Raw genomic sequence first — 9,213 nt, forward strand, 5'->3', positions numbered from 1 at the left:
CATGGACACGGCCCAGAGGAAAGGTTGGGTATATACCACTTTGTCTGTCTTGGTACAAACATAGGCGAGACAGATACTCAGCAAACTCAGGGACCTTGCTGCAATGGGTTGAATAATAGCGTCCCCCTCCCCCCGCCGCCAAATTCATATTCACCCAGAATACTATGCCTGTATCTCGAAATAGGATCTTTGCAGATGTGATTAAGGTGAGAATCCTAAGGTGAGATCACGTTGAGTATATGTTGGGCCCTACATCCAATGTGTGCTCCCCCAGAGCCTTTGGAGGGAGCGTGGCCCTGGCAACACCTTGATTTTGGACTTCTGACTTCCGGAACTTGGAGAGAATGAGTTTCTCTCGTAAGTCGTGCGGCTTGCGGTCACTCGTCACAGCGACCCCAGGACCCTGACATCCACGCACACGCACGAAACGGACAAACAGAACAGCAGTGCCATTAAGACACCTGCCTTGCCAGGGTCCTCTTTGCTGGTGTGGTTGATGTCCCAGCTTTACCCCCTATGTTCGGTGACGCTCATGAATCCAAACTGTCTCCCAATGGACTGACGATCACCTTCTGTCAGCACTGACGTGGGAAATCGATCCTTCTCTGTGATTGTGATAGTTCTCAGACTGTGCCCTTCACTGCCAACCAAATGTCTGCAGGGTTTTTTTTTTTTAAGTTTATTTATTTTTGAGGGGGGGAGAGGGGCAGAGAGTGGGGGACAGAGGATCTGAAGCGGGCTCTGCACTGACAGCACAGAGCCTCACACAGGGCTTGAACTCGTGAACTGTGAGATCATGACCTGAGCCGAAGTCAGATGCTTAACCGACTAAACCACCCAGGTTTCAGGTGTCTGCAGATTTAACTCTGGGTCCCTGGCAACCAGCACCCAGGTCATGCCCAGCAGGTGCCCTCTACAGAAGGACCCAGGAAGGGACGGTCCCTGGAGGCTGTTGCTCTGCCGGCTTGAGGCAGGCCAGCACTGCCCCCAGAGAACCTTCCAGATTACCCAGCCTCAGCTGTTCAATGGCTACTTCCTGGGTTGGTCCACAAACCTCCCCACCCCTCCCACCACCTGGCCCACTCCTACCCTCCTTCCCCCCACTGACAGCCCGGGTAAGGTTTCACGTGAAACCCTTTCTCTCCAACTCTATGTGGCTACTAAAAACACCTTGAAAACCATAAGGCTTCTCGGGAATGTTGGCCGTCATTCTGGTGGAGGGACTCTTCATGCCGATCTGGGCCGACCCGGGCATGTTCGCCCCTCGGGCACCGGACCGAGGACGCCAGCCTGGGGGCCAGTCGTCCACTGGAGGCTCCGTATGCAGGACCAGGAGCCGTGTCCCCCACCCAGCACCTCTCCAGCCTCCACACCGGCCCGGCCGCTGGCTTTTCCTTCGTCTCTGGCCCTCAGCTCCGCCCTGCGGCAGAAATCCTTGGCGGCCACTTCTCTCGGGTCCTCTTCCTGTCATAAAAGACATTCCTGCTTTTAGTGCAAACTTTGTTTCTTTTTTCCCCAGCTGACTGCGATGTTCAAAGAACACAATAAAAAAGTACCTTCCTTTAAAAAAAAAAAAATCAAAAAAACCAAGATGGAAAATCAGCCCTAAATTCCCACTAGGGAGAAGGCACTCAGCTCTTTTGGAACATATCTACCCTCCCCTCTCCTCCTAGGGTGGATAAATGTCTCCTCCAAGAGGCATGACAGCTCAGGAGCACGCACACACACTTGGCTTCGCAGGTCTGCCGTGACCTGGTCCCTGGAGCCCCGCAAAGCCCTGAGAACAGTGTCCCCTTCCGGCCTGTCCAGGCTTCACTGGGGTCTGCAGGCGTGTGCTGGGACCCTGAGGGTCCCCTGGGGGTGAAGATGCTGGCCCCCAGCCTGGCCTCTGAAGATCTCTTTCCTAGAGTTATCAGGGTGCATCGTCCGGGGTCTGATGCAAGGGCCCCAGGCCGCAGGCCCCACCAGCAGTCTCCACGGCCGAGTTTCAGAATCGGCCCCTTCCCGCATCTTGCCTCCTCTTCGCCCCCCGTGCTCACCTGCCTGGGACAGCAGACACTCTCCCCTCTGGCACTCCAGGCCTCGTGGCCTGCTGGTCCCTGAGACACCATGTCAGCAGATCTTCTCACTGACTCCCCTTGGACTCTGGCCCTCTTTGGCCCCCCGGGAGGTCATCTTTGAACTGCAAGGGTCCCAGAAAGCAAAATGACCCACCGGAAAGCCTGCTGACCCTGGAGGCGGGAAGCTGGACACTGAATGTCCAGCGGGGTATCTCCCCTTTAGACAAGTGCATTGACCTCACTGATCGTCAGCCTCCCCGTCCAGGGCACGGGGTGAAACCCAGGGTTAACCTGCGGGAGGACTTCCTCAGGCATCCCATTGAAATAGAGATGGAAATACTCAAAGACACAACACCTGGCTGGTCACGCTAGAAACTTTGTGTATGGTGTGAGGTAAGGGGACGGCTCCTTTTTTAGATGGAGAGACCCAATTTTGCAGCACCGTTGCCAAAAGGCCGCCCTTTCTTCCAACGAGTTGTCTTGGTGTCTCTTAAGAATTGCGACCGTTTCTGCTTGAGCCTTTTCTGGGTTCTCTATTCTGTTCTCTGTATCCGTATGGTTACCTTATGCCAATGTTGCATTTTAATTTCTGTGTTTTTATACAAAGCCCTGAAATCATGTGGTGTCAGTCCTCCAAGTTTGTTCTTTTCACTCTTTTTTTTTGTCAAGATTATTTTGGCTATTGAAGGTCTTTGTACTTTTTATAGAAATATAAAATCAGGGGCGCCTGGGTGGCTCAGTCGGTTAAGCGGCCAACTTCGGCTCAGGTCACGATCTCGCGGTCCATGAGTTCGAGCCCTGTGTCGGGCTCTGTGCTGACAGCTCAGAGCCCGGAGCCTGTTTCAGATTCTGTGTCTCCCTCTCTCTGACCCTCCCCCCTTCATGCTCTGTCTCTCTCTGTCTCAAAAATAAATGAATGTTAAAAAAAAAAAAAAAAGAAATATAAAATCAGCTCCGTGATTTCAAAAAAAGCTGCTAGAATTTTTATTGAGATTGCATTAAATCATAGATCAGTTTGAAGAGAATCTCCACCTCAATATTATTGAATCTTCGGGTTTATGAACCTAGTATAATATTCCAAAAGGTAGAGCTCCTTTAACTTCTGAATATTTTGTGCTTTTCAGCACAACAGTGTTGTACATTTTTTGTTAAACGTATTCACAGCGTTTTATATTTTTATGCTAGGGTATGGAGGAGACATGGTGATTCTTCAATTTTTTTTTAAATCTAATGATATATATATATATTTTTAATATGAAATTTATTGTCAAATTGGCTTCCACACAATGCCCAGTGCTCATCCCAACAGGTGACAATGAGCCCCTTTCTGACGGTGCTTTGCTGATCCCCACAGCCTTGGCCGTAGACATTAACCACACACATTCACACGGGGGTCAGCAAAGCGGGAAATTGGAGATACACAGCCTGGGAGGTGGGGGTGAGGCTGTGCAGACAGGAGGGAGGGGCAGGTGTGGACAGAGACCAGCTCATCTGGGTGGAGGGCCAGAGGGCGGGTCCCATGGCCACCAACCGCCCGCAGAGCTCCCGGGCACCACCTGACCGCTTTCCACAGCCTGCCCTCTCCCTGACCCAGAGACCCATGGTCCCAGTCCCCACGCTCCTTTAGTAAAACCCCTCAGCTCTTGATGTGCAGTGAGCCCTTTCTGGGGGGGGAAAAATTGATGAATGAACTTTTCACATGATTATCAAATTTCTCCTTTTCTCTTTCTCCCCAAACGCACTGGGACCTAAATTCAAATAGCAAACACTCTATTGGTTAATTTGGGGGGAACTTTTAATGTGTTCAAAATGGAGTTTTCCCATTCAAGGACAAGGGTACCCCCCATTCTTTTAGCTCACAATAAAGAACTGAGGTCCTATTCGCCAAGGTTGCGCACATTTCTTCTTATTTTTATTCTTGGCTTTTTCTGTCCATGGTGAACCGATTCCTTATTGCATTTTTTTCTTCCTTGACTTTTTAATAAAGGGAAGCAGGCAGGTTTTCCACTGTAAAATCATCCCGCATTTCTGCACCACACCTTTCCTGCTGAGGGTGTGATATTTGTTTCACGCACTGAGACGTTGGTTTGCAAATATTTGGTTTCATATGCTTGGGCCTCCCGTCACTAGCGATGTAGTCTCGTTTCTTACACTATCCTTGTCAATTTTGAGGAGTAACATTATATGGGCTTGTAAAATATATTGGGGAAGGTTTTGTCTGTTGCTAACATTTCATCGTGCGTAACACAGGAATTATGTATGTCTAATTACTATTTGAAATGATTCTCCCTTGAACCACTTGAACTTGGTACCTGTTTTGGAGATAACACTTTCACGATGTTTTCTGATCTTAATGCTTTTGGTTTACTTAGAATTTTGCTGTTTCTGAAATTGATGTTTTAATTTGTATATTCCTTTAAAATCATCCATTTCATAAAGATTTAATTTTTTTAGCATACCATTTTCCACTTTTTAAAAGAATTCACTGTTTCCTTCATTCTTAATTTTTCTTATCTTGGATTTTTTGCTCTTTTTAAAAAAAGTTCATTAATTAATTAATTAATTAATTACTTTTTTGAGAGTGAGAGAGCAGGGGAGGGGCAGAGAGAGAGAAAGGGAGAGAGAGGTCCCAAGTTCAGGGCTTGAAGCCATGAACTGTGAGATCATGATCTGAGCTGAAATCAAGGGTCAGTTCCTTAATGTACTGAGGCACCCAAGTGACCCTTTTTTCTCATTTTTAAAATAGGTCTAGCCAGCAATTCTATCAATTTTGTTGGTTTTATTTGAAAGAACCAGCTCTTGAATTTTATCTATCAATTCTGTTTTTTTTTCCTGTTCGGGATTTTTAAATTCTTCATTTTTCTTTCCTTACTTTTTACATATTTGGTCTTCTTTTCATTCCAATGTTCAATTTCTTTGTATTAGATCATCATCCTCCTTATTCCATATATAAAGTATTTAAGTCTATGAATTTTCCTCTGTTTGCAGCTTTGACCCCAGCAGGGAGTAGTGAATTTGAGGATTCAGGGTCATAGTTGGCTCGTTTATATACGTGCCATGCCTAAATGATTGTGCTGTTCTCACCTCATTATTCTTTCAATAGCCTGCAACAGAGCCTTTTCTTGGCCTCACGGTAAGGAATTCAATATTTCCTCATCTGAAAGCCCGGAGTGACTTGTGCATGAATGTACTCATTTATTTCATGTCTGTCCACCTCACTAAATTTCGAAACTCTCGGGGGGAAGTTTGGGTCATTGGTGTGCCTTAAACCCTTGACACGGTGACTGGCATATAAATAGTAATGGTAGTACTAATAATGGCCTTTGTTCAGTGCTTTCCAGACAACACACTACAACTGTTACATGCGTTGTCTCATTTAGTCTCCAAAACAACCCCGAGAAGGTGGCGCTCCTACCGAGGGGGAAACCAAGATTCAGGGTGCGTGAGGTACCCAAGGTGTTGGGACTGGTGAGTTGGGGTTCTGAGCCAGCTGAGGATCCTAGCTACCTGTCCTGATGGTCCCCAGGTCCACAGGTGAGGTGATAGGTCCTATTCCACACTTGGCACTGGGTGACCCCTGAGAAATTTTCCCACTTCATCAACTGATTCTTGCCCTGCAGGAAGCGGGAAAGACACGGGTCATCCACTTGCTTGAAGAACTTGATGGAAAAGGACACAAGGAGCGGTCGTTCTCTGTCCTGGCTTCATGCAAGATGACGACAGGAAGCTCTTTGCTCGGTGCTTCTTGGCCACCCGTGGACTTTTCTCCTCTGTCTCCTTCACGTTTGCTTCTCCGGCTGTTAGGAAGTAAGTCTGCACTTTGCCCAAGACAGGCCTTTGTGCCAACCTCCGGGCCTCGGGCCTTTCCTGGGAGCCTCCTGACCCCACTTTCCACTCAGCCACTTGGCCACAAACATGGAGGGGACTTCCAACTTCTCGACATTCTGCCCGTGGTCGGAACACCCGGGTATCTGAGCAGGAAAATGAAAAAATACTCCTCTGACCCCTCTCCTTTCCCCACTTCCCACGAAGAGCATGGAGCCCTCCTCACTTCCCAGCACGGCTTCGGAGGGAAGGTCAGACTACAGTGGGAAAGCGCTTTGGACATCAGCCGTGCTGCATTGTACTGTGATTCGAAACTCCTGATGTGACCACGGACCTCGGGTGCCCTTAACCTCCGATGCATGTTGCACAGGCCTTCCTGGCGACCATACTCTTAAGCAGCGAACCTGACCACATCACCGCCGCCCCCTTGGAGCCCATCCATGGCTCCAGAGTAGGGCCACCCCAGCCCTGCCGGGCCTGCTCCCTGAGACCAGCCTCTGCTTCTCTCTCCAGCCTCACCCCCCCATCACCACTCTCACCTCTGTGGCCCACACAAGGCCAAACTCCATTCCCTGGACCCCCGTGTGGGGCCGTGCTGAGCCCCCACCCAGCCTTCTGCAGGCTCAGCCCACTCCCCTCATTGCCCCAAGACCTCCCCATCACCGCCCCTGTGGAGTGTGGGCTCTCCTGTCCTGCCAGACGGGGCTTCTCCACCCGTTCTGATAACCAAAGTACCCACACGTGGCCGCCATCGCTGCCGTCTGTTGAGCGTGTGAACGGGTGATCTCACTGCACAGAAGCCTCCAGGGGTGTCTGAGGATGGGAGGTGGCTGGCACAGGCCCCCCTTGTATCCTGAGTGCACCTGTCCAGCAGGTAGGGGAGGCCAAGACAGGACTCAGCACCCACGCTCATCCAAAGATCCGATTAGGGTGGGCTTGTAACATTTTGGACTACAGCCCGTCTGAGAATCGAGGATTCCCACCTTGCTGCCCCGGAACACCTCCAGCCAACCCGGACACACAGATTTCCAATCCCATTCATTCCAGGAGACTGCGTATCCCGAGTCCTGGGCCCCCAGAAAGACGTGTGCAAGTCCTAATCCCTGGTATGTGTGAATGTGACCATATTTGGAAAAGGGGGTCTTTGCAGATGTGGGTTAAGAATCTTAATCATCCTGGATTAACTGGGGGGGGGGGGCCCTAAGCTCAGGGACGAGAGTCTTTACAAGAGGAGACGCAACGGAGGAGAGACCAGGATGCAGGCCGCGAGCAGGGGGCCGAGGCTGGGCCGCGTGTCCGCGAGGATTTCTCGCAGCCCCAGAAGCTGGAGAGAGCCAGTGCAGCGCTCTTTCCTGGAGCCTCTGGAGGGGTCACGGCCCCGCCGACACTTTGAGTTTGAACTTCTGGCCTCCGGCCCTGTGAGAAAATAAAGTTCTGTTGTTTTAAGCCACCCGGTTTGTGGTAATTTGTTACGGCAGCCCCAGGAAAGGAACACACAGGCCCTTCGTGGTCCTACTCTTCCCCGTCTCCAGCTCCCGCTTCTTCCTCCGGGCAGAGCCAGCGTCCAGCCCGAATGCTGCTCTCAGAGATCCAGCCGGGGCCTTCCTTCCAGGAGGAAGGAAGAGCTTTCTCTTCTCAGACGTCACCTTCCCCGGAGCCCCAGGCCGCCACCGTGCCCACCCCCTACCTTGTAACACAGCCTGTGGTTCACTGACTTTCTTGCTTATTAGCCTCCCCCCTTCTTCCGCCAGAACATAAAGTCCACCAGGCCAGGGGTCTCGGTCTATTTTAGTTTCTGGAACAAAGGCCAGCTTGTAGGTAGGCGCACAGTAACTATCGGCGAGCGAACGAACGAACGAACGAACGAGAAGTCCGAGGGCAGAAAGCAGGCTCGTGGGCGAGGGTGCCAGACAGAGAGGAGGGCAGCCGAGCGGCCAGGGCTGGAGGTGCGGGTGGGCTGGGTGGGGGAGAAGCCCCCCGCGCTCTCCCTGGCGGCCCCTCCCGCCTCCTTGGAGGGGAAGGAATCGGCCGCGGGAGGCTCCTGGAACCGCAGATCAGACACCCTTCGCGTGCAGAGGAAAGCCCGCCCCCGTTACTGAATATCCCCTTGTTTTTGCGTGGATCGGTTTCAGATATTAAGCGTAATAGCAGATGGGGAGGCATGTGATATTTTCTCAGTAAATACGGTGCCGGGCCGGACCGGCATCCGTGCCAGCTGACCTGCAGTAGAAGGGCCCCGAGGGCTCCTCACGGCTGAAATAATGTGTTGTAAATCGCCGGTGCTCGCGGCCGCGGGGGCCTGGCTCGCCGGGCTCCTCTCCCCATCCCATTAATTACTTCAGCGGGGAAGCCGGGCGGCACTCCCACCAAGGTGATTGAACTCGCAGGGTTATTCGCGGTATTCGGGGAGGCGTGTTTCTTATCTACGGCATCTCCCATCCGAAGCCGAGAAATTCCTCTGAAGGGGAAGGCCGGGGACGGAGGGCAGAGCCACATCTGGGGCGGGGAAGTGGCCTCGGGGTCCAGAGGCAGAGTGAGCATCCGGCCCTGGTCCCGCCCCTCAGAGCCAGGCTCTGTGCTGAGTCCTCCTCTCGGGGCCCCCGGGAGGGGGCCCCCGTGACCCCGACGTAAGGTGAGGAGACAGAGGCTGGCTTGCGTGGTGGGTGGCCCGGCCGGGATCGGCTCCCTGTGACCCCGCTTTGCAGGGATCATAAGGTCACCAGTGTCCACTGGGCCCGGAGTCCTGGACAGGCAGGGTCGTCTCCCTCGCTCGTTGACTGTGGAGGTCGGGGCGCTTGGCCCGGCTGTTTGATCACGGGTTCTGAGGCCGCCAGGGGCTTCCAGCCTTCGGTTCCAGGGGGCGCATTTTGACAGTGAGACAGCTGGTGCCGGGACAGGACTAGAAAGTCCACCCGAATTGAAAGGACGCCCGGGTCTCTCTGTTAAGCGCGTGGCTGGGCTCTCTGTCCAGACGTCTCTTCTGTCTTCGCCTAAAACTGGCGGTGCCGGCCGCTCGTCCTCTGACGCAGGCCCACGTGGCTCTGCCGTGCGGTTCTGTGCCTGTGGCCGGGTTTGGGGCTGTCCGCGGTCCGTGACCCCCCCGCCCCTGCCTTCTCCTGACCTCCATGCCCGGGGACTCTACCCTTCTGTCGTTTGCATGTGCTCACCCGGGACATGGCCTTCCTTCCGAGGCGTCCTGAGCTGATGCCTGAGCCGGGAGCGTTACGTCCACACCACCTTGCTCCTGGGTCGGAGCGCTGAGCCTGTGGCTTCCAGGTGCAGGCGTCTGATTCTGCAGTCCCATCCGTCTCCATCCCGCCAGGACGGC

General features: G+C 52.7%; 1 protein-coding gene across 1 annotated transcript in view; it reads left to right on the plus strand.

Annotated features, from left to right (window-relative positions):
- Positions 1-7,335, plus strand: part of TWIST2 (twist family bHLH transcription factor 2) — a 77,051-nt gene extending 69,716 nt beyond the window's left edge. Inside the window, exon 2 of the mRNA XM_045034697.1 lies at positions 5,681-7,335. The gene's annotated coding sequence lies outside the window, so the exon portion shown is untranslated. The remainder of the gene's footprint in view (positions 1-5,680) is intronic.
- The last annotated feature ends 1,878 nt before the right edge of the window (positions 7,336-9,213 follow it).

The sequence above is a fragment of the Felis catus genome, chromosome C1 (genome assembly GCF_018350175.1).
Source record: "Felis catus isolate Fca126 chromosome C1, F.catus_Fca126_mat1.0, whole genome shotgun sequence".
Taxonomy (NCBI): Eukaryota; Metazoa; Chordata; class Mammalia; order Carnivora; family Felidae; genus Felis; species Felis catus.